The sequence below is a fragment of the Pleurodeles waltl genome, chromosome 9 (assembly GCF_031143425.1).
Source record: "Pleurodeles waltl isolate 20211129_DDA chromosome 9, aPleWal1.hap1.20221129, whole genome shotgun sequence".
In the NCBI taxonomy this organism is placed as follows: domain Eukaryota; kingdom Metazoa; phylum Chordata; class Amphibia; order Caudata; family Salamandridae; genus Pleurodeles; species Pleurodeles waltl.
In genome coordinates, this window is record NC_090448.1 from 735,704,788 (window position 1) to 735,731,331 (window position 26,544).

General features: G+C 46.6%; 1 protein-coding gene across 1 annotated transcript in view; it reads right to left on the reverse strand.

Moving 5' to 3' along the window:
* Positions 1 to 26,544, reverse strand: part of SART1 (spliceosome associated factor 1, recruiter of U4/U6.U5 tri-snRNP) — a 748,174-nt gene that overhangs the window by 450,784 nt on the left and 270,846 nt on the right. The window lies entirely within an intron of this gene.

Consider the following 26,544-nt stretch of genomic DNA (forward strand, 5'->3'; position numbering starts at 1 on the left):
AACGTTGTTCAACACATTGTACTTTTTGGTTTTCATTTAGGTTGAGAGCCTGTTGATGGTTTTCGCATTTTGAAATATCAAGGATACATGTGATGCACTGATCATCCGTTGATGGGAAAAGGGTATTATCCCATCTTCAATCAGGCTTGGAACAGTTTTCTATTAGCTGAAGAAATCATACATTTCTAGTAGTTTCGTTTTCCAGAGGATGAAAGTCTCTGATGGAAAGGGTGTCAAGAGGGCCTGCCAAAACCTGGCCCTATAGTAGGGAGTGTTCTGCATGCCTCAGTGGTCAACTTCAATGCGACAGTCAAAGTTCTTCATGAACAATGAAAACACCAGATCCAAAAAGAGCTAGGTCTCATCATTCAAGATCAAGAATCACACACTAGGGGAAGGCTCTCTACTCAAACTGGAGAGGCTATGCATATTAGCATTCCCACAAGAAACAGGACAGTGAACATATAGTTAGATGATTAACTCAAGACTTGGGAGAATGGAAATGCCCTAATTCACAACACATATAGTGGTACTCTCAACTACCAAATGACTGCTGAGAATGCAGACCACTGATACACAGTCCATGAACATCACTGAGCACCTAGACCTTGCACCAAGGATGCCTTTTGAAGGGTGATTAGCAGATCTCACAATTACAGCCAAACATTCTCCATTCAGCAACACTTCGGTATTCTATGGGCACTACAACACAAACATGCCATATATATTGCTACCTTGTACTGCAGCGATTGGTGTACATATCAAGTCAGTCCTTGGCTGATACTCCTCAAAGAACACAAATGGCTACGACTCCATCAGTACAAAACACTCAGTACAAGGTCCCTCTGCCAATCAAATACTAGATCATTATAATGCCACCTTCAACTAAATGACCCTCTGCCTTCCACCCTTCCCTTATTCCCTATAATTCAGTGCAGCAACTCCTTGCCTCTCTCAGCCAAAGGCCCTCCTACCCCTAAGGTGAGAAAATTATGTGTCACTGCTTTCAAGAAGGTCCGCAAACCCCCTCCCACTTGCAATTGTTGAGCATATCAGGCTGCTCTAGTTCGGGCATCATTTGACAGACATTTAATCTCTCCCCTTTCGGTAGTTACTTTTCTTTGTAACATTATCTGACACAAGCTGATCGGCCTTCTAGAAGGGACTGAGGCCTGGAAACGTGTGCTTCCACTGCACAAGTCCATCAAACACACTGGCACTATAACTGGTCCTGTGGTAGGAGGACGCTAGCATGTAGTCCGCCATTACATATGCAAAAGAACTACTGTAGCAGTCAAGTTTCGAGTTCATTAAATATTTGAACCTTACAATGAGATCTACAGTAGACAAAATTACATTCATCAATACAAATTTAAAAAAGGAGCAAAAAATTTTGAACATTTACAGTACAATAATTCATTAACTGGTCAATTTATCATCTTCACTGCAACTCTTCCCGTTGCAATACCATATTATTATTTTTTTTAAAGTGCTTCTATAAATCTGTTGATAAATTTTCAAAGCAGGACAGGCATTGTAACGAAATGGCTCCCTGTTGCAGTTACCCCCCACTTTTTGCCTGATACTGATGCTGACTTGACTGAGAAGTGTGCTGGGACCCTGCTAACCAGGCCCCAGCACCAGTGTTCCTTCACCTAAAAGGTACCATTGTATCCACAATTGGCACACCCTGGCATTCAGATAAGTCCCTTGTAACTGGTACTTCTAGTACCAAGGGCCCTGATGCCAAGAAAGGTCTCTAAGGGCTGCAGCATGTCTTATGCCACCCTAGAGACCCCTCACTCAGCACAGACACACTGCTTACAAGCCTGTGTGTGCTAGTGAGAACAAAATGAGTAAGTCGACATGGCACTCCCCTCAGGGTGCCATGCCAGCCTCTCACTGCCTATGCAGTATAGGTAAGACACCCCTCTAGCAGGCCTTACAGCCCTAAGGCAGGGTGCACTATACCATAGGTGAGGGTACCAGTGCATGAGCACTGTGCCCCTACAGTGTCTAAACAAAACCTTAGACATTGTAAGTGCAGGGTAGCCATAAGAGTATATGGTCTGGGAGTCTGTTTTACACGAACTCCACAGCACCATAATGGCTACACTGAAAACTGGGAAGTTTGGTATCAAACTTCTCAGCACAATAAATGCACACTGATGCCAGTGTACATTTTATTGTAAAATACACCACAGAGGGCACCTTAGAGGTGCCCCCCTGAAACTTAACCGACTATCTGTGTAGGCTGACTAGTTTTAGCAGCCTGCCACAAACCGAGACATGTTGCTGGCCCCATGGGGAGAGTGCCTTTGTCACTCTGAGGCCAGTAACAAAGCCTGCACTGGGTGGAGATGCTAACACCTCCCCCAGGCAGGAATTGTCACACCTGGCGGTGAGCCTCAAAGGCTCACCTCCTTTGTGCCAACCCAGCAGGACACTCCAGCTAGTGGAGTTGCCCGCCCCCTCCGGCCAGGCCCCACTTTTGGCGGCAAGGCCGGAGAAAATAATGAGAAAAACAAGGAGGAGTCACTGGCCAGTCAGGACAGCCCCTAAGGTGTCCTGAGCTGAAGTGACTCTAACTTTTAGAAATCCTCCATCTTGCAGATGGAGGATTCCCCCAATAGGGTTAGGATTGTGACCCCCTCCCCTTGGGAGGAGGCACAAAGAGGGTGTACCCACCCTCAGGGCTAGTAGCCATTGGCTACTAACCCCCCAGACCTAAACACGCCCTTAAATTTAGTATTTAAGGGCTACCCTGAACCCTAGAAAATTAGATTCCTGCAACTACAAGAAGAAGGACTGCCTAGCTGAAAACCCCTGCAGAGGAAGACCAGAAGACGACAACTGCCTTGGCTCCAGAAACTCACCGGCCTGTCTCCTGCCTTCCAAAGATCCTGCTCCAGCGACGCCTTCCAAAGGGACCAGCGACCTCGACATCCTCTGAGGACTGCCCCTGCTTCGAAAAGACAAGAAACTCCCGAGGACAGCGGACCTGCTCCAAGAAAAGCTGCAACTTTGTTTCCAGCAGCTTTAAAGATCCCTGCAAGCTCCCCGCAAGAAGCGTGAGACTTGCAACACTGCACCCGGCGACCCCGACTCGGCTGGTGGCGATCCAACACCTCAGGAGGGACCCCAGGACTACTCTAAGACTGTGAGTACCAAAACCTGTCCCCCCTGAGCCCCCACAGCGCCGCCTGCAGAGGGAATCCCGAGGCTTCCCCTGACCGCGACTCTTTGAACCTAAAGTCCCGACGCCTGGGAGAGACCCTGCACCCGCAGCCCCCAGGACCTGAAGGACCGGACTTTCACTGGAGAAGTGACCCCCAGGAGTCCCTCTCCCTTGCCCAAGAGGAGGTTTCCCCGAGGAATCCCCCCCTTGCCTGCCTGCAGCGCTGAAGAGATCCCGAGATCTCTCATAGACTAACATTGCGAACCCGACGCCTGTTTCTACACTGCACCCGGCCGCCCCCGCGCTGCTGAGGGTGAAATTTCTGTGTGGGCTTGTGTCCCCCCCGGTGCCCTACAAAACCCCCCTGGTCTGCCCTCCGAAGACGCGGGTACTTACCTGCAAGCAGACCGGAACCGGGGCACCCCCTTCTCTCCATTCTAGCCTATGCGTTTTGGGCACCACTTTGAACTCTGCACCTGACCGGCCCTGAGCTGCTGGTGTGGTGACTTTGGGGTTGCTCTGAACCCCCAACGGTGGGCTACCTTGGACCAAGAACTAAGCCCTGTAAGTGTCTTACTTACCTGGTAAAACTAACAAAAACTTACCTCCCCTAGGAACTGTGAAAATTGCACTGTGTCCACTTTTAAAACAGCTATTTGTCAATAACTTGAAAAGTATACATGCAATTTTGATGATTTGAAGTTCCTAAAGTACTTACCTGCAATACCTTTCGAATGAGATATTACATGTAGAATTTGAACCTGTGGTTCTTAAAATAAACTAAGAAAAGATATTTTTCTATATAAAAACCTATTGGCTGGATTTGTCTCTGAGTGTGTGTACCTCATTTATTGTCTATGTGTATGTACAACAAATGCTTAACACTACTCCTTGGATAAGCCTACTGCTCGACCACACTACCACAAAATAGAGCATTAGTATTATCTCTTTTTGCCACTATCTTACCTCTAAGGGGAACCCTTGGACTCTGTGCATACTATTCCTCACTTTGAAATAGTGCATACAGAGCCAACTTCCTACAGGCATGTATGATATGTTCAATACTCTTTACATCATTATAACAAAGTGCATATTCTCTCCTCCCGATTACACTCGGCCATGCATCCGTTACAGTTGTTAAAGGCAAACAATTCACTCTACATAGCATTATAGATCTTCTCACTTTGTGTTCCACATTCTAGTTTTGATACATTTGAGGAACTGTTGCCTGAAATTATAGAATTAGGTTTGGAAACGACACTTCACACTACATACCGCTATACGTTTTTCCATGGAGCAATTTTTCATAGTTTGTTTTAAATAGTTTTTAAGATGAACATAACTGATATCCTGAATACCTGATTTCGTTAAAGAAAAGTGCTGGAGTGCAGTTAAAATATTAGTTAAAAATGATCCAGTCTCTGTCATAGTTGCAAAACATTCAAAAGCCATATTACTTTCCTTTAGCATGTACTAAACAATGGCACCACAGTAAAATAGCAGCCAGCCATCTTATGAAAACGTTCACCAATCCTAATTCAAACCTTTGGGGTTGCTATAGAGACCATACAGTGTAAGGTACAGATAGTGTGAAGACTCCAAACCCCCCACACCCCCAACCTTATGCATAAAAAGTCATTGATCAGTAGTTATTGTCACAACAGCATATAAAAGTGACGGAGAAATATTCATTTTATATACTGTTAAAATGTGATTAAAGAGCCTATGCACTGTTGCTCCATAAATTGCATTTCCATGGACCAGCACCCTATCTGATATATGTGAAATATGCTCAGCATCACTCAAATTTGCCAACATTATTCTTTGATGATAAGGGTAGGATTTTACTGCTTCTAAAATTGAATTAATAAGCAACCAATTGTACTTTATATTTATGGAGCACCCCTTTGGACAAAACCTCATAACCTTAGTTTTATTTATATTTACCTTCAGGAATTGAGCATCTGAATATGTTGACAAAGTATAAAGACATCTCTGAAGACCTTTAGGTGTCCGGTCTAGCAAAACAATATCGTGTGCATAAAGGAGTGCACCTAAATGATATGAGCCTAATTATGGGGCATCTCCAGCTCCCTTACTCAGCACATCAAGCAAATCCACCATGTAATGCGAAAAAAGGAGAAGGAAACAGGCAAACAGGAATTCCTGTTTCAAGCAATTTGTGGTATGGATTCTCTGAGTCATAACTCGCCTGCTTCCTAACATAACACTGCCACCAAGTTTTGGTATAAAGGGAAATAATAAGTTTCATAAAGCCCTCTGCTGTTGCCATGGTGCTCAACTTCCTGCAGAGGGTTGCCTGTCCACCCTGTCAAAAGCAGTTATCAGTATATGCTGCATAAAGCGGTATCCCCTTCACTTCACATATTTCTTCAATATAAGATGTATTGCAGTTATATTATCCAATGTCTATTGGCCTGCTCAAACCCGGCCTGCTCCAGTGGTATACTATTATTTTCCTTTACCCATTCTAAAATGTTAACTAATACACACTTAGAGAAAATCATTGCTGTGGCGTCCAGCAGGGTAATCTGCCTATAATTACTAGGAGAGTTTAAAGGGCCTTTTTTTACGTAGCGGCAGAACAACACTGCCACTCCAAGAGATAAGGACTACTCCTGTGTAATAGTAGTAGCAAGAGAGTGCCACTGCGTAGGAAGCCCACTGGTCTAGATCCAATTTACTAATAACAATAACAATAATATTATTATTATTATTATTATTAATAATAGGTAATTGATATGGGCCTCTTGCACCTGTATTTCTTGCAGCCTTAAGGTAATGCAACACTTCCTGTCTAGTCAAAGGAGAAAGGCAGGGGGGAGGCTCCTCCCATCTGATATCTCACCTGAGAAATCTGTGTCATTCTTATATCCCTTCTGATTATTAAATGCGTACAGAGAAGTTACATAGTTTTGCCAATCCATGCTGGTGGTATTATTGATCTTAGGTTTAAAAAAAGAACCACTGTTCTCCCCTATAAGTGTCCAGAAGGCTTTATGATTTTTACGTCATTGCTTCTGTTATTTTATCCCAGATTTTATCACAGTTGATCTTTTTTGAATTCTCACCCACTTAGTTCTTCGAGAAATCCACTTTTTACGCTCATTGGAGTAAAAGGTAGACTTCCTTCTTTGTAGGTGAGTAATAAGCTTATTACACAACAATCCATTAAAAAAATGAGACTGCTTTATAGATTTTTTTAAAAAGCTACCTGCCCGAATTTGAGTTACCTTACACAATTTCCCATATGCGCCTCATATATACCAAGTGGTAGTAACAGTAAGAATGTAGGCTTTAAACAATGTTCCTTAATTCTACTGATAACTGCTTATTTTTCTTGGCCCATAAAACATTCCCATTCACAGTACTGCATAACACGTTGTCACTATCAGGGATCTGCCATGGATGTACATCCATAGCTTTCCCATTGATCGTATGGATTAAAATATTGTGATCACTCCACATATTATTGATTACCTTTAAATGCAAAAGATGCGGAAAAACTGTACATGAGCTAATAGCGTAGTCGTGGAGGATGTTACTGTAACATGGGTGGGATGACCTGGAATATCGCCCTGCAATCTCCCATTAAGGATAGTTACATCATGTTCCCTGCATGCCTCAAGTAGAAGTGTTGCTCTTTTATTTGCCTTAGAGCGGGGAGGGAACACAGAGGCTGGTATACTAACAGCCTCTTCCCATTCTTTACCCACAAATAAAGCAAGTAAATTGTTAGACACAGTCGCTTTCAAATCCCCCACTATTAGGAACTTTAGGATACCTACTTTCTGCATGATCATGTTTTCATAATGGAAAAACTCGCTTATCAAGACAAGTAGTTACTTTCTTGGTCAGGAAGAATGTAAAGATGAACCAATGTAAAAGGAAAAATAGAGCAATAACTTGAATTCTATTCTGAAAATCCAATACACTGTTATAAGTTTGATTGAGGACAATACATTCGATTCGTCCACGTACATTTTGTAGACAATAATGTTGCTAAACCACCACTAGCATGGCCACTCTTTCACTAAGTACCAGGACAGATAATGCCATAATAATTTTCAACCTCAAAAGCAGTAGGGGCCCATGTTTCTTGCAGACAAATTAACTCCGGATTTATAGCATCCAAGCTCCAGATTTTCCCCATATTATTCCAACACCTAGCTATATTTCATGGCACAATTGTAATGAAATGGAATGGATCACTTTACTAAACACCTAACGTCGACCTGTTTGGAGCATCCACTTTACAACTATTTAACCAACAACACTAACCATTCCCACTAAGAAACATCATTGTTTTTTGGCTTCATGCAATATTTGTAATCATTACTTGTAGGAAGCTGGCCTGGTGTGTGGTGGGTACCTAAGTTACTTACACCAGGTCCAGGTATCCCCTCTTAGTGAAGTGTAAGCAGTGTCTAGACGCCAGCCTCTCTGGAGGTAGCAGTGCAGAGCAGCCAAGGCTTATCTAGGAGACATGCAAAGCTCATGCAGTATGTTAGAAATGGGGTCTCCAGTTGGCAGTCGGTTTGCACCCTGTCCAAGTAGGGACCCTCACTCTAGTCAGGATAAGGGAGATACCCGCTCAGATAACCCTTGCTCACCCCCTTGGTAGCTTGGCACGAGCAGTCAGGCTTATCTCAGAAACAATGTGTAAAGCATTTGCACATAACACACAGTAATAAGTGAAAACACTACAAAAGGACACCACACCAGTTTTAGAAAAATAGCCAATATTTATCTATATAAAACAAGACCAAATACGATAAAAATCCAACATACAGTAATAAAAATATGAATGCTGCAAGATGTACTTAACAATACAGTTCCTTGAAGTCGATAACTCCACCTGGGGCTATCACGGCGTCGTGAACAACAAAACCAAAAGTTCAGGCTGGCCTCAGCGTCGTGGGCCAGCTGCGGTGTCAGGAAGACCCACAAACAGAACCTTGGATTCGCAGGGCGTCGTGGCCCTCACGGTGAGCTCTGGAGAGCGGCGTCGCTTCTGGAGTCGGTGCCGGATTCGTCGGGCCCTTGAAGTCACGCACCTCGGGGATCGAACTCCAGGCTGATGAAATCAGGTGCGCTGGCGGGGATGGCATTGGGGCTGCCGTGCGAAGCGGGACAATGCGACGTGCGGTGCCCACAGGTCACGGTGCAGGCAACGGCTCGGGGACAGTGTCCAGCGGCATCGGTGAGACCAGGGCTGCGGTGTGAAGCGGGGCGGTGCAATGTGCTGTGTCCACAGGTCACGGTGCAGGCAGTGGCTGCGTCATTGCGGAAGCGCTGTCATCGGTAGGCCCAAGCCAGCGGTGCGAGATGGGACGGTGCTTCGTGACCCTCACGAGTGGTGGCGCAGGCCACGGTGTAGGCAAGGATGCCTGGTGACTACACTGAAGCCGATGGTGCTGGCGTCGGTGGACCGGGGCTGCGGCGCGGGATGGGAGGTGCTTCGTGCTCCTCACGAGCGGTGGCCACAGGCCACTGTGCAGGCAGCGGCGCCGGTGTCAGCAGGAGCAACGTCGTCGGGGATGCCCAGGCTGCGGTGTGAGCAGGTGACGCTGGAGTGCGGGCCCTCAGGTCCCGGTGCGAGCAGCGGCTCGGTGAAGTCGTCTGATGACGGCGTCGGTGAGACCAGGGTCGCAGTGCGAAGTGGGGCAATGCGACTCCGTGTGGCGTCGGCAGGTCATGGTGCAGGCCAGTGGCGTCTTCTCTTGAACAGCACAAAACACACAGTTCCCAGTGCTGCAGGTTGAGGAAACTGAAGTCTTTGGTGTCCCTGATACTTCCAACAGGAGGCAAGCTCTACTCCAAGCCCTTGGAGAATTTTCTCAAGCAGGACACACAGCAAAGTTCACCCTTTGCACTCTTTTCAGGCAGAAGCAGCAACTGCAGGCCAGTCCAGCAAAGCAACACAGCAAAGGGACAGTACTCCTCCTTCAGCTCTTCTCCTGGGTAGAGGTTCCTCTTGATTCCAGAAAGACTCTAAAAGTCTGGGGTTTTGGGTCTGCTTCTTATACCCAGTTCTGCCTTTGAAGTTTGCAAACTTCAAAGCAAAGTCTCAAGTGTTTGTAAGATCCTTCCTTGTCCAGGCAAGGCCCCAGACACTCACCAGGGGGTCGGAGCCAGCATTGTGTGAGGGCAGGCACAGTCCTTTCAGGTGTGAGTGACCACTCCTCCCCTCCCCTCCCCTCCCCTCCAGCACAGATTGCTAATCAAGATATGCAGGCTACACCCCAGCCCCCTTTGTGTCACTGTCTAGAGGATAGATGTGAACAGCCCAACTGTCAAACTGACCCAGACAGGGAATCCACAAACAGGCAGAGTCACAGAATGGATTAAGCAAGAAAATGCCTACTTTCTAAAAGTGGCATTTTCAAACGCACAATCTAAAAATCAACTTTACTAAAAGATGTATTTTTAAATTGTGAGCTCAGAGACCCTAAACTCCACATGTCCATCTGCTCCCAAAGGGAATCTACACTTTAATCAGATTTAAAGGCAGCCCCCATGTTAACCTTTGAGAGGGACAGGCCTTGCAACAGTGAAAAACGAATTTAGCAATATTTCACTGTCAGGACATATAAAATACATTACTATATGTCCTACCTTAACCATACACTGCACCCTGCCCTGGGGGCTACCTAGGGCCTACCTTAGGGGTGTCTTACATGTAAGAAAAGGGAAGGTTTAGGCCTGGCAAGTGGGTACACTTGCCAAGTCGAAGTTACAGTCAAAACTGCACACACAGACACTGCAGTGGCATGTCTGAGACTTGATTATAGAGCTACTTATGTGGGTGGCACAACCAGTGCTGCAGGCCCAATAGTAGCATTTGATTTATAGGCCCTGGGCACCTCTAGTGCACTTTACTAGGGACTTACTAGTAAATCAAATTTGTCAATTATGGATAAACCAGTCCACAGTACAATTTATATGGGGAGCACTTGCACTTTAGCACTGATTAGCAGTGGTGAAGTGCGCAGAGACAGTAAACCAGCAAAAACAGAGTCCAAAACCAGGAGGTCAGAAGGCAAAAAGACAGGGGAGACACGCCAAAAAGCTGCCAGGTCTAACACAGTACCACTGTATTCACACAGCAACCTTCCAATAGCAGTAAGGAATACACTAAATATATACACTAGTAAACAGTAACAGGCTTAGAAATGGTTAGAAGACAGTGCAAATAGCAATAACCAACAGTGACCCTAGGGACAGCCCAAGCCCAAACCATATACTAAAAAAAAATGAACCCCCACCTAGGTAAGTAGAATGTGTAGAGGGGAGCTGGGAGTACTAGAAAACCACAGAGATAAGTAACATAGTACCCCCACCCGTCCCCGCGACCGGGAAAGCAGGAATTTCCCCAAAAGGAAGAAAAAGAAGAAAAGAATACCCAGACAAGATTGCAAGAAAACAGCAGTGGATTCCTGAAGAGGAAGACCTATAGAGAGAGGAGACCAAGTCCAAGAGTCACAGTGGAGTCCAGGAGGAGTAGGAGCTACTACTCACCCAGCTGTACTTGCAGGAGTTGGTCGACGGTGATGAAGATCAGGTCAGCACAGCAGCCCTGGAGCCAGGGAAGAGTTTGTGAAGGATGCAGAAGATGTCCCACGCTGGAGTCAAGATTGCAGACAGGTGCAGGAATTCCAACAAGCCTCGACAAAGGCAAGCTCGAGTTTAGTGGAAAAATGAAACTGCTGGGGGCTAGAAAGGCCCAGGAGGACTCAACACAGGCGGGGGAGTCAGAAGGCACCCTCAGCAACACAGAGTCCACAGGAGCAAAGGCAGCACCCACAGGAGTCCCACAGGACGGGTAAACAGAAGTTGCAGAGGAAGCCCACACAGCACTATAGAAAGGGATCCCACGCCACCCGAGAGCCATGCAGAGGTCTGTGTATCACAGGAAGGAGTGTTGGACACTGGAGTTACACATCATCTAAAGATCCCTTGGAGGAGATTCAAGCCAGCCTTGGCAGCTTCAAGAGACACAGTGTACGGGGGTACTGCCCTGCGTGGGAAGGCAAAGGCTTACCTCCACCAAAGTTGGAAAGATGGCAGAGGACTACTCCGGACCACTACCTGTGATGCAGGATTCACACAGCTCAAGATGAGAGGAGATCCACGCAGCCGGTCGTTGCAGCAGGTGCCTGTGGATGCAGGGTGTGACTCCCTCACTCCGTGGGAGATTCCTTCTTCCTTCTAGTGCAGACTCAAGACACTCCACCCTCAGCGGATGCGCAGCTGGTGGAAATGTTGCATTTGCTGGCAGGAGCCTGGGAATGAAAATGTCACTTACCCAGTGTACATCTGTTCGTGGCATCAGTCGCTGAGATTCACATGGTATGCATGAGCTCGCCATCTGGTGTTGGGTCGGAGTGTTACAAGTTGTTTTTCTTCGAAGAAGTGTTTTCGAGTCACGGGACCGAGTGACTCCACCTTCTGTGCTCATTGCGCATGGGCGTCGACTCCATCTTCGATTGTTTTCCCCGCAGAGGGTGAGGTAGGAGTTGTACTATAGTAATAGTGCCCGCGCAATGAAAAATGTAAGTATGTACCTATTAAAGGATTAAGTAATATATATACAAATGTACAAAATTGAAGGTAACTTCTGAACTGCTACAGGCTTCCGGGGAGGTGGGTGGGTCCATGTGAATCTCAGCGACTGATGCCACGAACAGATGTACACTGGGTAAGTGACATTTTCAGTTCGATGGCATCTGTCGCTGTAGATACACATGGTATGCATAGACTAGTAAGCAGTTAGTTCCCCATAAGCGGTGGTTTAGCCTGTAGGAGTAGAAGTTGTCTGAAATAGAGTTCTTAATACAGCTTGACCTACTGTAGCTTGTTGTGCGGATAGCACATCTATACAGTAGTGTTTGGTGAATGTGTGAGGCGTAGACCAAGTGGCTGCCTTACATATTTCTTGTATTGGGATGTTTCCTAAAAAGGCCATTGAAGCACCTTTTTTCCTTGTTGAATGTGCCCTGGGAGTAATGGGCAGTTGTCTTTTTGCTTTAAGGTAGCAGATTTGGATGCATTTAACTATCCATCTGGCTATACCTTGTTTTGATATTGGGTTACCTGCATGAGGTTTTTGGAATGCAATAAATAGCTGTTTAGTTTTTCTGATGTTCTTCGTTCTGTCAATGTAGTACATTAATGCTCTTTTGACATCTAATGTATGTAGTGCTCTTTCAGCCACAGAATCTGGCTGTGGGAAGAATACTGGTAATTCTACCGTTTGATTTAGATGGAATGGAGAAATAACTTTTGGTAAAAATTTTGGATTAGGTCGTAGGACGACCTTATTTTTATGTATTTGTATAAAAGGCTCTTGTGTTGTGAACGCTTGAATTTCACTTACTCTTCTTAGAGATGTAATGGCGATGAGAAAGGCAACTTTCCAGGTGAGGAATTGTATTCCGCAAGAGTGCATGGGTTCGAAGGGTGGGCCCATGAGTCTTGTTAGAACCACGTTTAGGTTCCATGAAGGAACAGGTGGTGTTCTTGGTGGTATAATTCTTTTAAGCCCTTCTATGAATGCTTTGATAACTGGTATCCTATACAAGGAAGTCGAATATGTAGTTTGCAGGTATGCAGATATTGCTGCAAGGTGTATTTTAATAGAAGAGAAGGCTAGCTTTGCTTTTTGTAAATGGAGCAAGTAATTTACTATATGTTTTGGAGTTGCCTCTAGTGGTTGTATCTGATTATGATGGCAGTACCAAACAAATCTTTTCCACTTACTTGCGTAGCAGTGTCTAGTGGATGGCCTTCTGGCCTGCTTTATGACTTCCATACACTCTTGGCTAAGTTGTAAGTGTCCGAATTCTAGGATTTCAGGAGCCAGATTGCTAGATTCAGCGATGCTGGGTCCGGGTGTCTGATCTGTTGGTTGTGTTGCGTTAACAGATCTGGTTTGTTGGGCAGTTTGATGTGTGGTACTACAGACAGATCTAGCAGTGTTGTGTACCAGGGTTGTCTTGCCCACGTTGGTGCTATTAAAATGAGTTTGAGTTTGTTTTGACTCAATTTGTTTACTAGGTAAGGAAGGAGAGGGAGAGGAGGAAAAGCGTAAGCAAATATTCCTGACCAGTTCATCCATAGGGCATTGCCTTGGGATTGCTTGTGTGGGTATCTGGACGCGAAGTTTTGGCATTTTGCGTTCTCTTTTGTTGCAAATAAGTCTATTTGTGGTGTTCCCCAGAGTGTGAAGTAGGTGTTCAGAATTTGTGGGTGGATTTCCCATTCGTGAACTTGCTGGTGATCTCGAGAGAGATTGTCTGCCAGCTGATTCTGGATCCCCGGAATAAACTGTGCTATTAGACCAATTTGATGGTGGATAGCCCACTTCCATATTTTTTGAGCTAACAAGCTTAGCTGCGTTGAATGTGTTCCTCCTTGTTTGTTTAGATAATACATCGTTGTCATGTTGTCTGTTTTGACAAGGATGTATTTGTGGGTTATGATTGGTTGGAAAGCTTTTAGTGCTTGAAAAACTGCTAATAATTCTAGATGATTTATATGCAGTTTTGTTTGATGTATGTTCCATTGTCCTCTTATGTTGTGTTGATTGAGATGTGCTCCCCACCCTGTCATGGAAGCATCTGTTGTTATTACGTACTGTGGCACTGGGTCTTGGAAAGGCCGCCCTATGTTTAAATTTATACTGTTCCACCATAGAAGCGATAGGTAAGTTTGGCGGTCTAGCAACACCAGATCTAGAAGGTGACCCTGTGCTTGAGACCACTGTGAGGCTAGGCACTGTTGTAAGGGCCTCATGTGCAGTCTTGCGTTTGGGACAATGGCTATGCATGAGGACATCATGCCTAGGAGCTGTAGTATTGTTCTTGCTTGTATTGTTTGGTTTGGAGACATGTGTTGAATGACCCTGTTGAAATTGTGGATCCTTTGTGGAGTTGGCGTTGCTACTCCTTTTGTTGTGTCTATTATGGCTCCTAGATATTGCTGTACTTTGCTTGGCAGAATGTTTGATTTTGCAAAGTTGACGGTGAACCCTAAATTGTAGAGGGTTTGTATGACTTGATTTGTGTGGTTTGAGCATTGTGTGAGCGAACTGGTTTTGATTAGCCAGTCGTCTAGATACGGGAACACATGTATTTGCTGCCTTCTGATGTGTGCAGCGACTACTGCTAGGCACTTTGTGAATACTCTTGGAGCGGTTGTTAAACCAAAAGGCAATACTTTGAATTGGTAATGTATTCCTTTGAATACAAACCTTAGATATTTCCTGTGTGATTGATGGATTGGTATATGGAAATATGCGTCCTTGAGGTCTAGGGTTGTCATGTAGTCGTGTTTTCTGAGCAATGGTAACACTTCTTGTAGTGTGACCATGTGAAAGTGGTCTGATTTGATGAATGTGTTTACTACCCTGAGGTCTAGAATTGGTCTCAGTGTTTCGTCCTTTTTTGGTATCAAGAAGTACAGTGAATAAACTCCTGTGTTTATTTGTGTGCTTGGTACTAATTCTATTGCATTTTTTTGCAGTAGTGCTTGAACTTCTATCTCTAGAAGTTGTGAATGGTATTTTGATAAATTTTGTGATTTTGGTGGTATGTCTGGAGGGAATTGCATGAATTCTATGCAATAACCATGTTGGATAATTGCTAGGACCCATGTATCTGTAGTTATTTTGTCCCATGCTTCGTAATATTGATGTATCCTCCCCCCCACTGGTGTTGTGTGGGAGGGGTGAGTGACGTGTGAGTCACTGCTTGTTGGTAGTGTTTTTGGGGCTTTGAAATCTTCCTCTATTCCTAGGAAATTGCCCCCCTCTATACTGGCCCCGAAAACCTCCCCTGTACTGTCCCTGGTAGGTGGGCGGTGCGGACTGTGAGGTGCTAGCTTGTGTGGCCTGACCCCGAAACCCTCCTCTAAAAGGTGTTTTGCGGAAGGTGTTATAAGATCCTCTGCTCTGCGGGGAGTAGAGTGCGCCCATGGCCTTGGCAGTGTCAGTGTCCTTCTTGAGCTTTTCTATAGCTGTGTCGACCTCCGGACCGAACAGAAGTTTCTCGTTTACTGGCATGTTAATCACTGCCTGCTGAATTTCTGGCTTGAATCCAGACGTTCTGAGCCATGCGTGCCTACGGATGGTAACCGACGTATTAATGGTTCTTGCGGCCGTGTCTGCTGCATCCATGGAGGAGCGTATTTGATTGTTGGAAATGTTTTGACCCTCCTCAACAACCTGTTTTGCTCTTTTTTGCAGATCTTTTGGGAGATGTTCAATGAGATGCTGCATCTCATCCCAGTGGGCTCTGTCGTATCGCGCTAGCAGCGCTTGTGAATTTGCGATGCGCCACTGGTTTGCTGCTTGGACAGCAACCCTCTTCCCGGCTGCATCGAACTTCCTACTTTCTTTATCTGGGGGAGGTGCATCCCCAGAAGTGTGTGAGTTTGCCCGTTTTCTGGCAGCCCCTACCACCACAGAGTCTGGTGGCAGCTGAGAGGTGATGAAGACAGGGTCCGTAGGAGGCGCCTTATACTTTTTGTCCACCCTAGGCGTCACTGCCCTACTTTTAACTGGCTCCTTGAAAATGTCTTTTGCATGGCGTAGCATGCCTGGGAGCATCGGCAGGCTTTGGTAGGAGCTGTGGGTTGAGGAGAGGGTGTTAAATAAAAAATCATCCTCTACTTGTTCCGAGTGTAGTTCCACATTATGGAATAGAGCTGCTCTAGCCACCACTTGTGAGTAGGCTGTGCTGTCTTCCGGTGGTGATGGCCTAGTTGGGTATGTGTCTGGGCTGTTATCAGACACTGGTGCGTCGTACAAGTCCCACGCATCCTGATCTTGGTCGTCGTGGCTCATGGCGGTGTGAGCTGGCGAATGTGACGGGGTGTAAGTTGGCGAAGCCGGAGTTACAGGTGGAGGCGAGGGAGGAGGTGTTACCTTTTGTGTTGTGTCTTGCTGAGGAGTAAACTGAAGCGTTCTCTTTCGTTTGACAGGTGGAAGGGTACTGATCTTCCCAGTCCCCTGCTGAATAAAGATACGCTTTTGCGTGTGATCCACGTCAGTGGATTGCAGTTCTTGTTCAAATCTATGTTTCTTCAGTTGAGAAGACATAGAATGCTCTTCGGTATAGGAGCCAGAAACAGGGTCTGATGTCGCTTTTTTCGGCTCCGAAAGCCCTGTCGATTGTTTTTTCGGCTCCGAGGTAACCTTCCTCTTTTTCTGTGCCGAAAATTCTTGGCCTCTATGGTCTTCGGCGCCACTGTCTCGGCGTCGATCGGTGTCGACACCGAACTCTCGGTGTCGATGCTTCTGTTTAGCACTCTCTCGGTCCCGAGGAGGCTGCGTGCCGGTGTCTCGACCGAAGTCGGACGATCTCGACACTGAATGGGCCTTTTTCGGTGCCGATTGTTGGTCACCGAGAATTTGGGTGGAGCCATGGCCGGTTGGCAGTGGCGTCCCCTGGGCCTTCTTTCCTTTTTTAAGGTTTGATCTCGACGTCTTACTCACAGTTCTTGTAGAGTGTAGCTCGTCGGAGTCTGAATCCTGGATGGAAAAGGATTCCTCCTGTTCTTCTTCTGTCTCGAACTGTCGACGCTCTTTCGGCGTGGACGCCATCTGCAGTCTTCTCGCTCGACGGTCGCGCAGAGTTTTTCGGGACCGGAACGCCCGACAGGCCTCGCAGGATTCTTCACTGTGCTCGGGTGACAGGCACAGATTACAGACCGAGTGCAGGTCCGTATAAGGATATTTGTTGTGGCATTCGGGGCAGAATCGAAACGGGGTCCGATCCATCGGCGTTGTCCTCCACGCGGTCGGGCCGACTAGGCCCCGACGGGGTGCCGAAATCTACCCCGAAGGGCACCGAAGCGCTTCGATGTTCAACGCGTCGTCGTATGTGTCTATCTCTAACCGGATCGCAACGATACCGTCGAAAATCTTCCGTCTTCAGCTATCTTTCCGTTCCGAAACTCGGAGCGACATGAACACGTCCGAACCCGATGGCGGAAAGAAAACAATCGAAGATGGAGTCGACGCCCATGCGCAATGAGCACAGAAGGTGGAGTCACTCGGTCCCGTGACTCGAAAACACTTCTTCGAAGAAAAACAACTTGTAACACTCCGACCCAACACCAGATGGCGAGCTCATGCATACCATGTGTATCTACAGCGACAGATGCCATCGAACACAATGTTCTTCATCTTAGAGAAGCTTGTCGGGTCTTGGAGGTTCCAGTCGCAGTTCCAGCGGCCAGAAGTCGAAGCAGAGGTTGCAGAGGAGTCACCGCTGGAATCTTGCAAGCCAAATCTGAGGACCCACCCAAGAGAGAGACCCTAAATAGCACTGAAAGGGGGATTGGTCACCTAGCCAGGTAAGCACCTATGAGGAGGGGGGTCTGACATCACCTGCCTGGCCTGGCCTGGCCATTCAGATGCTCCCAGAACTCCCTGTCAACCTTGGAAACGAGATGGCAGAACCCAGGGACCCTCTAGAGGAGCACTGAGCACCACCCCTGGGGTGGTGATGCACAGGGGAGTGATCACTTCCCTTTCCATTGTCCAGTTTTGCGCCACCGCAGGGACTGGGTGGTCCCTGAATCAGTGTGGACTGGTTGATGTACGGAGGGCACCAAATGTGCCCTTGAAAGCATACAAGTGGCTTGAAGAGGCTACCCCTCCCAAGCCAGTAACACCTATTTCCAAAGGGAAATGGTGTTACCTCCCTCTCCCAAAGGAAATCCTTTGTTCTGCCTTCCTGGGCTTGATCAGAGCAAGCAGCAGGAGAGCAAAAACCTGTCTAAGGGGTGTCAGCAGCTTGGGCTGCCCGGAAAACTCTGTAAGACTGGCGGTAGCAATGATTGGGGTCTTCTAAGGAGCCTCCAGAGTGCATGGAATCATACTTTCAAAATCTGCAACAGTTTTGGGGTGTGAATTCGACATGTTTGATACTAAACATGCTCAGGTTCGGAGTTACCATTTTGTAGCTGGACATAGGTTGTGACCTGTGTCCAGTACATGCGTAAAATGGCATCCCCGCACTCAAAGCCCAGGAAAATGGATCTGGAGTTTCTGGGGGCACCTCTGCTAATGCAGGGGTGCCCTCACACACAGGTGCCTGCACCGTGCCCTCTGCGCTGAGAGGGTGTACCACAGAGGTGACTTATAGTGACCTGGTGCACTGACCTGTACTGAAAACGGGTGCATGCACCCATTTCACGCAGACTGCAATGGCAGGCCTGCAGAACCCTTTGCATGGGCTCCCTATGGTTGGCGGAATAACTGCTGCAGCCCATAGGGATCCACTGGTACTCAAATGCCCTGAGTACCTTGGTACCATATACTAGGGACTTACATGGGGGGAGAAGGGGAGCGACCAGTATGCCAATTGTGGGAGGAAAAATGTAGTTACCACAATTTACAGGAAAGAGCATAACCACTAGGGTCCTGGTTAGCAGGATCCCAGTGGACACAGTCAAACACACTTAAAACAGGAAGACAAAAATGGGGGTAACCATGCCAAGAAAGAGGGCCCTTTCCTTGCCAGCTTTAGAAGCGGCTAATGTTAATTTTGCATTAGTGGCGATCTCTTCCTGCGACAGGGTACACTTTGCAACAGAACGAAGATTTCACAAATAATTATTCCCACCTACTGTCAGAATCATATTTGAGCAGGGAGGGAATAATACCAATTCATTGTGCCATAAAGAACTCACAACTTTTCAATATCAAGCTTGGTGACTTAAATGTGACCCTAGATTTCCTCTTCACTCGTGTCTAAACGTTCCACTGCAATCCTCAGCAATTTGATTTGATCAACCTGAACCAGCAGATCTAACAAAAGAGATCGAGCCATCCTCAAAGAAGGCAATAAAATCTAAAGATGAAATATCCTCCTTTCTCTTTTGCCTTTTTGGTTAGTAAGTTTGAGGATGTTGAGGACAATTTTCCAAACCATCAGACCATCGCAGAGGCACAAAGTCAGAAGAGATCAGGTTCAACACAACTGATGATGCTACTTTTTTTTTTGAGCCATTCAAGTCTAAATATGAAATCACATTTGTTACAGAGCTTTTCAGATCAGATTACATCTTTTCAGCCTGCTTAATTGAAGAAGGGTCTTTTTTTGATTGCCATCACTGTTTTTTTCAATGTAATTAGAACACTTAGATTCTTGGGAACACCCACTGGATGCGGAATCTCGATGACAGTAGCCTGATCCCTGTCTACTGTGTTCAAGATAGGATGAATTTCTGTATGGAATTTTACTTTTCTAACCCCTTTTCTGTTTAACTTTCTCAGCTTTCTTTTAGCTTTTTTTCTGTTCTTTCCTTTTAGGTATAAAAACTGTGACCAGAGGCTTTTCCACTACTGATTCCCTTTTTTCTTTCCTTTTAAAAAGACTTCGGTTTCCATTGGCTGTAGTAAGGAAAGACAATCTTAAGCTGGAGCAGCCTTTATGGAAACTTGGAAAGACAAATCTTTTTCCATAAAGAGAAGATCCAATGAGGATACATTTGCCTCTAAAATTAGTTTGTTTGTGTATTGGCATTTTTAAAGAGGGACAGCCAACTTGTAAACCAACGTCCTTTTTTTATTTCCTTTTAATCAAATTATCTAGGACAGACAGCATACCAACTGGTACAAACACCCCCCTCAGATTTCACAGGCTGTTCTTTAAAATTTACTGACATGTCCAAGATATGATCTGAAAGGTCTGTAGTTTTTCCCTAGAAGATTCATGATAAAAGATTCTCTCAAGGCACTGAAGTGTTTTAGAGAAGTACACATAATCGCCAGGCAGATTCACTGAAGCAATATTTCAGATGCCACAGAAAGATTTAACCCAGAGTCATTTACACTAGGTGTACTACAGAAAAGTTCCATTGACATTTTCTTATTTTGGAACTGGTGCAGTTGCATGGTTTAATGGATGTATGAGGGCCCTTTATCCAACCTCTCCTGAATATACTTTCTACTCTGCCCATAATAAGCATTATTCTAGGATCAACATGATTTCCACTAGATAACGGTTGGTTTAAGCGGCAGGGATTGACGTCTGTCCCAGTATTATTGATACTCGCTTTCTTTGCAGGCCAAAAGTAAGGTTGTCATTTTACATTCCCATGCTCTATTTTTTCAAACATGACTTTTCAAACTTATATGTCCGGGCAGTTCAAGGAATTTCTCAAAATTATTGTTGGAACAGCTTCCCTGCTGGTTGTGTGGAATGGTATGAAGGCATTTTTGAGGCGCGTTAGTCTGCAGTTTATTCTGAATAAAAGCAAATCTGACAGAGGAGGGGCAGACAGATGACATCCCAGTATAGTCATACCCAATCGGTTGACTTGGCTGAAATTCTTGAATATCTATAGAGCAGTAGTTTATCAAGACTGGATTATAGTCCGTTGTTGGCCTTAGAAGGGGATAGCTTGTGTCTGAGGTGGTGGCTGCCATCAATGATATGCTTGCACCAGTTTATGCATGCAATTGACTATACTGTAAAAAGTAAAAAAATAAAGGGGGGTTATAGTGATGTCCCAGATTCATGGAATCTCACAAATATTGTTGTGTTTCTGAAAAAAGTTAAACCCTCAGAGGATAGGAGCCCTTATAAGCCTATCTCTGATCAATTCCGACACAAAGATTTATTCCAAGATGTTAGCAACTTGGCCCGTTCCAGTCATTCAGAACTTGGTCTCTCTACAGCAGCACATATTTTTACCTGGAAGAGACACCACTAGTCCTACAACTGCAGCATCTGCTGTATTTGATGTCAGTAGGAAGTTGGCTCTGTATATACTATCTCAAAGTGAGTGTAAGGAAATGCCTCCTTGGCATGGTTACCCCCTGACTTTTTGCCTTTGCTGATGCCAAGTTATGATTTGAAAGTGTGCTGAGGCCTGCTAACCAGGCCCCAGCACCAGTGTTCTTTCCCTAACCTGAACCTTTGTTTCCACAATTGGAACACCCTGGCATCCAGGTAAGTCCCTTGTAACTGGTACCCCTGGTACCAAGGGCCCTGATGCCAGGGAAGGTCTCTAAGGGCTGCAGCATGTCTTATGCCACCCTGGGGACCCTCACTCAGCACAGACACACTGCTTGCAGATTGTGTGTGCTGGTGGGGATAAAATGACTAAATTGACATGGCACTTCCCTCAGGGTGCCATGCTAACCTCACACTGCCTATAGGTATAGATAAGTCACCCCTCTAGCAGGCCTTACAGCCCTAAGGCAGGGTGCACTATACCATAGATGAGGGCATAAGTGCATGAGCACTATGCCCCTACCATGTCTAAACCAAACCTTAGACATTGTAAGTGCAGGGTAGCCATAAGAGTATATGGTCTGGGAGTCTGTCATGCACGAACTCCACAGCACCATAATGGCTACACTGAAAACTGTGAAGTTTGGTATCAAACTTCTCAGCACAATAAATGCACACTGATGCCAGTGTACATTTTATTGTAAAACACACCCCAGATGGCATCTTAGAGATGCACCCTGAAACCATACCCGACTACCAGTGTGGGCCGACTAGTTTTAGCAGCCTGCCACACACCAGACATGTTGCTGGCCACATGGGGAGAGTGCCTTTGTCACTCTGTGGCTAGTAACAAAGCCTGTACTGGGTGGAGGTGCTTCTCACCTCCCCCTGCAGGCACTGTAACACATGGCGGTGAGCCTCAAAGGCTCACCCCCTTTGTTACAGCACCACAGGACACTCCAGCTAGTGGAGTTGCCCGCCCCCTCCGGACACGGCTCCACTTTTGGCGGCAAGGCCGGAGGAGATAATTCACTGGCCAGTCAGGACAGCCCCTAAGGTGTCCTGAGCTTAGGTGACTGACTTTTAGAAATCCTCCATCTTGCAGATGGAGGATTCCCCCAATAGGATTAGGGATGTGCTCCCCTCCCCTCAGGGAGGAGGCACAAAGAGGGTGTAGCCACCCTCAGGGCTAGTAGCCATTGGCTACTAACCCCCCAGACCTAAACACCCCCTAAATCGAGTATTTAGAGGCTCCCAGAACCCAGCAAGATAGATTCCTGCAACCTAAGACGAAGAAGGACTGCTGAGCTGAAAAACCTGCAGAGAAGACGGAGACACCAACTGCTTTGGCCCCAGCTCTACCGGCCTGTCTCCCCCTTCAAAAGAACTGCTCCAGCGACGCGTTCCACAGGGTCCAGCGACCTCTGAAGCCTCAGAGGACTACCCTGCATCTAAAAGGACCAAGAACTCCCGAGGACAGCGGCTCTGCTCCAAGAAAGAAGCATCTTTGCAACAAAGAAGCAACTTTGAAAGAACACACGTTTCCCACCGGAAACATGAGACTTTGCACTCTGCACCAGACGCCCCCGGCTCAACTTGTGGAGAACAAACACTACAGGGAGGACTCCCCGGCGACTGCGAAGCCGTGAGTAGCCAGAGTTGACCCCCCCTGGGCCCCCACAGCGATGCCTGCAGAGGGAATCCAGAGGCTCCCCCTGACAGCGACTGCCTATTTCAAAGACCCGATGCCTGGTAAGGACACTGCACCCGCAGCCCCCAGGACCTGAAGGATCCGACCTCCAGTGCAGGAGCGACCTCCAGGTGGCCCTCTCCCTTGCCCAGGTGGTGGCTACCCCAAGGAGCCCCCCCCCCCTTGCCTGCCTGCTTCGTTGAAGAGACCCCTGGGTCTCCTATGAACTACATTGCAAACCCGACGCCTGTTTGCACTCAGCGGCACGGGGGCGGCAGGGTGCACTTTTTGTGCTGACATGTGCCCCCCTCGGTGCCCTACAAAACCCCCCTGGTCTGCCCTCTGAAGACGCAGGTACTTACCTGCTGGCAGACTGGAACCAGGGCACCCCCTTCTCCATTGAAGCCTATGTGTTTTGGGCACCACTTTGACCTCTGCACCTGACCGGCCCTGAGCTGCTGGTGTGGTAACTTTGGGGTTGCTCTGAACCCCCAACGGTGGGCTACCTTGGACCCAACTTTGAACCCCGTAGGTGGTTTACTTACCTGCAAAACTAACAAACACTTACCTCCCCCAGGAACTGCTGAAAATTGCACAGTGTCCAGTTTTAAAAGAGCTTATTGCCATTTGTGTTAAAACTGTATATGCTATTTTGCTAATTCAAAGTTCCTAAAGTTCCTAAGTGAAAAACCTTTCATTTAAAGTATTGTTTGTAAATCTTGAACCTGTGGTTCTTAAAATAAACTAAGAAAATATATTTTTCTATATAAAAACCTATTGGCCTGGAATTATCATTGAGTGTGTGTTCCTCATTTATTGCCTGTGTGTGTACAACAAATGCTTAACACTACCCTCTGATAAGTGGCAAAATTTGCCCCTGAGTCCTCCCTGTGGTGTTTGTTTTCTGGATCTCGAGCCGGGGGCATCGGGTGCAGAGTGTGAAGTCTCACGCTTCCAGCGGGAAGAGTGAGTTCTTTGGAAGTTGCCTCTTTGTTGCAAAGATGTAGCTGTTGGTGAGCAGAGCCGCTGCTCACAGGAGTTTCTTGGTACTGGGGGTCAGGGCAGTCCTCTGTGGCTTCAGAGGTCGCTGGTTGCAGGTTTTCGACTCTGTAGACAGGCCGGTAGGGCTGGGGCCAAAGCAGTTGCCGTCGTCCGTCATCTCTGCAGGCTTGTAGGTCAGCAGTCCTTTGTAGTTCATGTTGCAGGAATCTGATTTCCTGGGTTACCCCTAAATACTAGATTTAGGGGTGTGTTCAGGACTGGGAGAGCAGTAGCCAAGGGGGGGGGGGGGGTGGTATATATATATATATATATATATATATATATATATATATATATATATATATATAATAGAATATGGAGGATTTCCAAAGGCAGGGGTCACCTCAGCTCAGGGCACCTTAGGGGCTGTCCTGACTGGTGGGTGACTCCTACTTGTTTTCCTAATTATCTCCTCCAGCCTTGTCGCCAAAAGTGGGGTAGTGGCCATAGGGGCAGGCATCTCCACTAGCTGAGATGCCCTGGGGCGCTGTAACAAAGGGGGTGAGCGTTTGAGGCTCACTGGCAGGTGTTACAGTTCCTGCAGGGGAAGGTATGAAGCACCTCCACCCAGTGCAGGCTTTGTTACTAGCCACGGAGTGACAAAGGCACTCTCCCCATGTGGCCAGCAACTCGTCTGGTTGCGGCAGGCTGGCATAAACTGGTCAGCCCCACACTAGAAGTCGGACTGGTATTCAGGGGGGCATCTCTAAGATGCCCTTTGGGTGCATGTTACAATAAATTGCACACTGGCATCAGTGTTCATTTATTGTGCTGAGAAGATTGATACCAAACTTCCCAGATTTCAGTGTAGCCATTATGGAACTGTGGAGTTCGTGTTTGACAAACTCCCAGACCATATACTCTTATGGCTACCCTGCACTTACAATGTCTAAGGTTTTGCTTAGACACTGTAGGGGCATAGTGCTCATGCACATATGCCCTCACCTGTGGTATAGTGCACCCTGCCTTAGGGCTGTAAGGCCTGCTAGAGGGATGACTTACCTATGCCACAGGCAGTGAGTGGTTGGCATGGCACTCAGAGGGGAGTGCTATGTCGACTTAGTCATTTTCTCCCCCCAGCACACACAAGCTGTGAGGCAGTGTGCATGTGCTGAGTGAGGGGTCCCCAGGGTGGCATAAGACATGCTGCAGCCCCTAGAGACCTTCCCTGGCATCAGGGCCCCTGGTACCAGTTACAAGGGACTTATCTGAGTGCAAGGGCTGTGCCAATTGTGGAAGCAAAGGTACAGTTTGGGGAAAGAACTCTGGTGCTGGGGCCTGGTTAGCACCACACTTTTAATCAAAACTTAGCATCAGCAAAGGCAAAATGTCAGGGGGTAACCATGCCAAGGAGGCATTTCCTTATATTTGTGGTGATATTTTGCCAATGAAAGTGGAACTGCTGTAGTCGTCCCCCCCACAGGAGATGTGTGGAGTGGAAGGGAGGGAGTGAAGGAAGTCACTGATAAGGTTGTGTTTTGTGGTTTGTTTAGAGGTTTGGAATTTACCTCTATTTCTGAAGCATTGACCTCTATAGGATCCTCTAAACCCACCTCGTTGATACTGGGTTTGTTGTGGTTGCTTTGTTTGGGAGGTGGAAGCCTTTGAGGATTGTGGTTTAAAACCTTGTCGAAACTGTGGCCTGCGAAATGAACCTCTATATGGGGTGGTGTACAAAGCGCCCATTGCTTTTGCAGTATCGGAGTCCTTCCTCAGTTTTTCAATAGTGGGGTCTACTTCTGGGCCAAAGAGGTGATTTTTATCAAAAGGCATGTTAAGTACAGCCTGTTGAATTTCTGGTTGAAAACCAGAGGAGCGCAGCCATGCATGTCTTCTGATTGTGATGGCAGTGTTTACACTCCTTGCAGCTGTATCAGCAGCATCAAGGGCAGATCTTATTCGATTATTGCTAATCACTTGCCCCTCTTCTACTACCTGCTGTGCCCTCTTCTGGTGCTCTTTTGGGAGATGCTGCATAATATCCTGCATTTCATCCCAATGGGCCCTAACATACCGGGCTAAAAGTGTCTGAAAATTGGCAATTCTCCACTGATTTGCTGCCTGTGTAGCATCTCTTTTCCCTGCTGCGTCAAATTTTCTTCTCTCCTCATCAGGAGGAGGTGCAGCTCCTGAAGACTGGCTATTTGCCCTCTTTCATGTTGCACTGACTACCACGGAGTCTTGAGAAACCTGGTAAGTAATGTAATCTGGGTCAGAGGGTGCAGGTTTATACTTTTTATCGATTCTAGGTGTGATAATCCTAGATTTTACAGGCTCGCTAAAAATTTGGTCTGCGTGTTTAACCATGCCTGGTAACATTGGGAGATACTGGTACTTGGGGTGTGTAGAAGATAGTGTATTAAATAAGAAATCATCTTCCATTGGCTCTGAATGGGTAAGTATCTGGGTCATTATCTGGGATGGGATCAGGGTCATAGAGAACCCATGGGTCTGCCGTACCTCCCTGTGAATATAACAAATGTGTTGGAGAAGGCATTGGTGGTGGTCTGTTGTGAGGTGAGAAAGATAATTGTTGAGAATAAGGAGGAGAAGTATGAAATATATTGGCTTCTCCTTTTGTTTTTGCACCTTTGCTGGTGGCTGTACAGAGTCCAGTTCCTCTTGGAAAGCCACCTTTCTTTTTGTTTTTAAAGGAGGTGCAGTGACAATTCTTCCTGTCTCTTTATGGGTGGTTATTCTGGATTGTCTCTCAGCCATGATTTATGAAATTGTCTCAATGTCAGGCTTGTCCTCAGAGGTTTTAATTGGATTCTCTCAATTTTTGTTTTTAAAGTCCTTGGTCCTCTGTATATGAGGATTTTTTCGGCTCCGAAGTTTGTTTTTTCGGTCCCGAAAAGGCA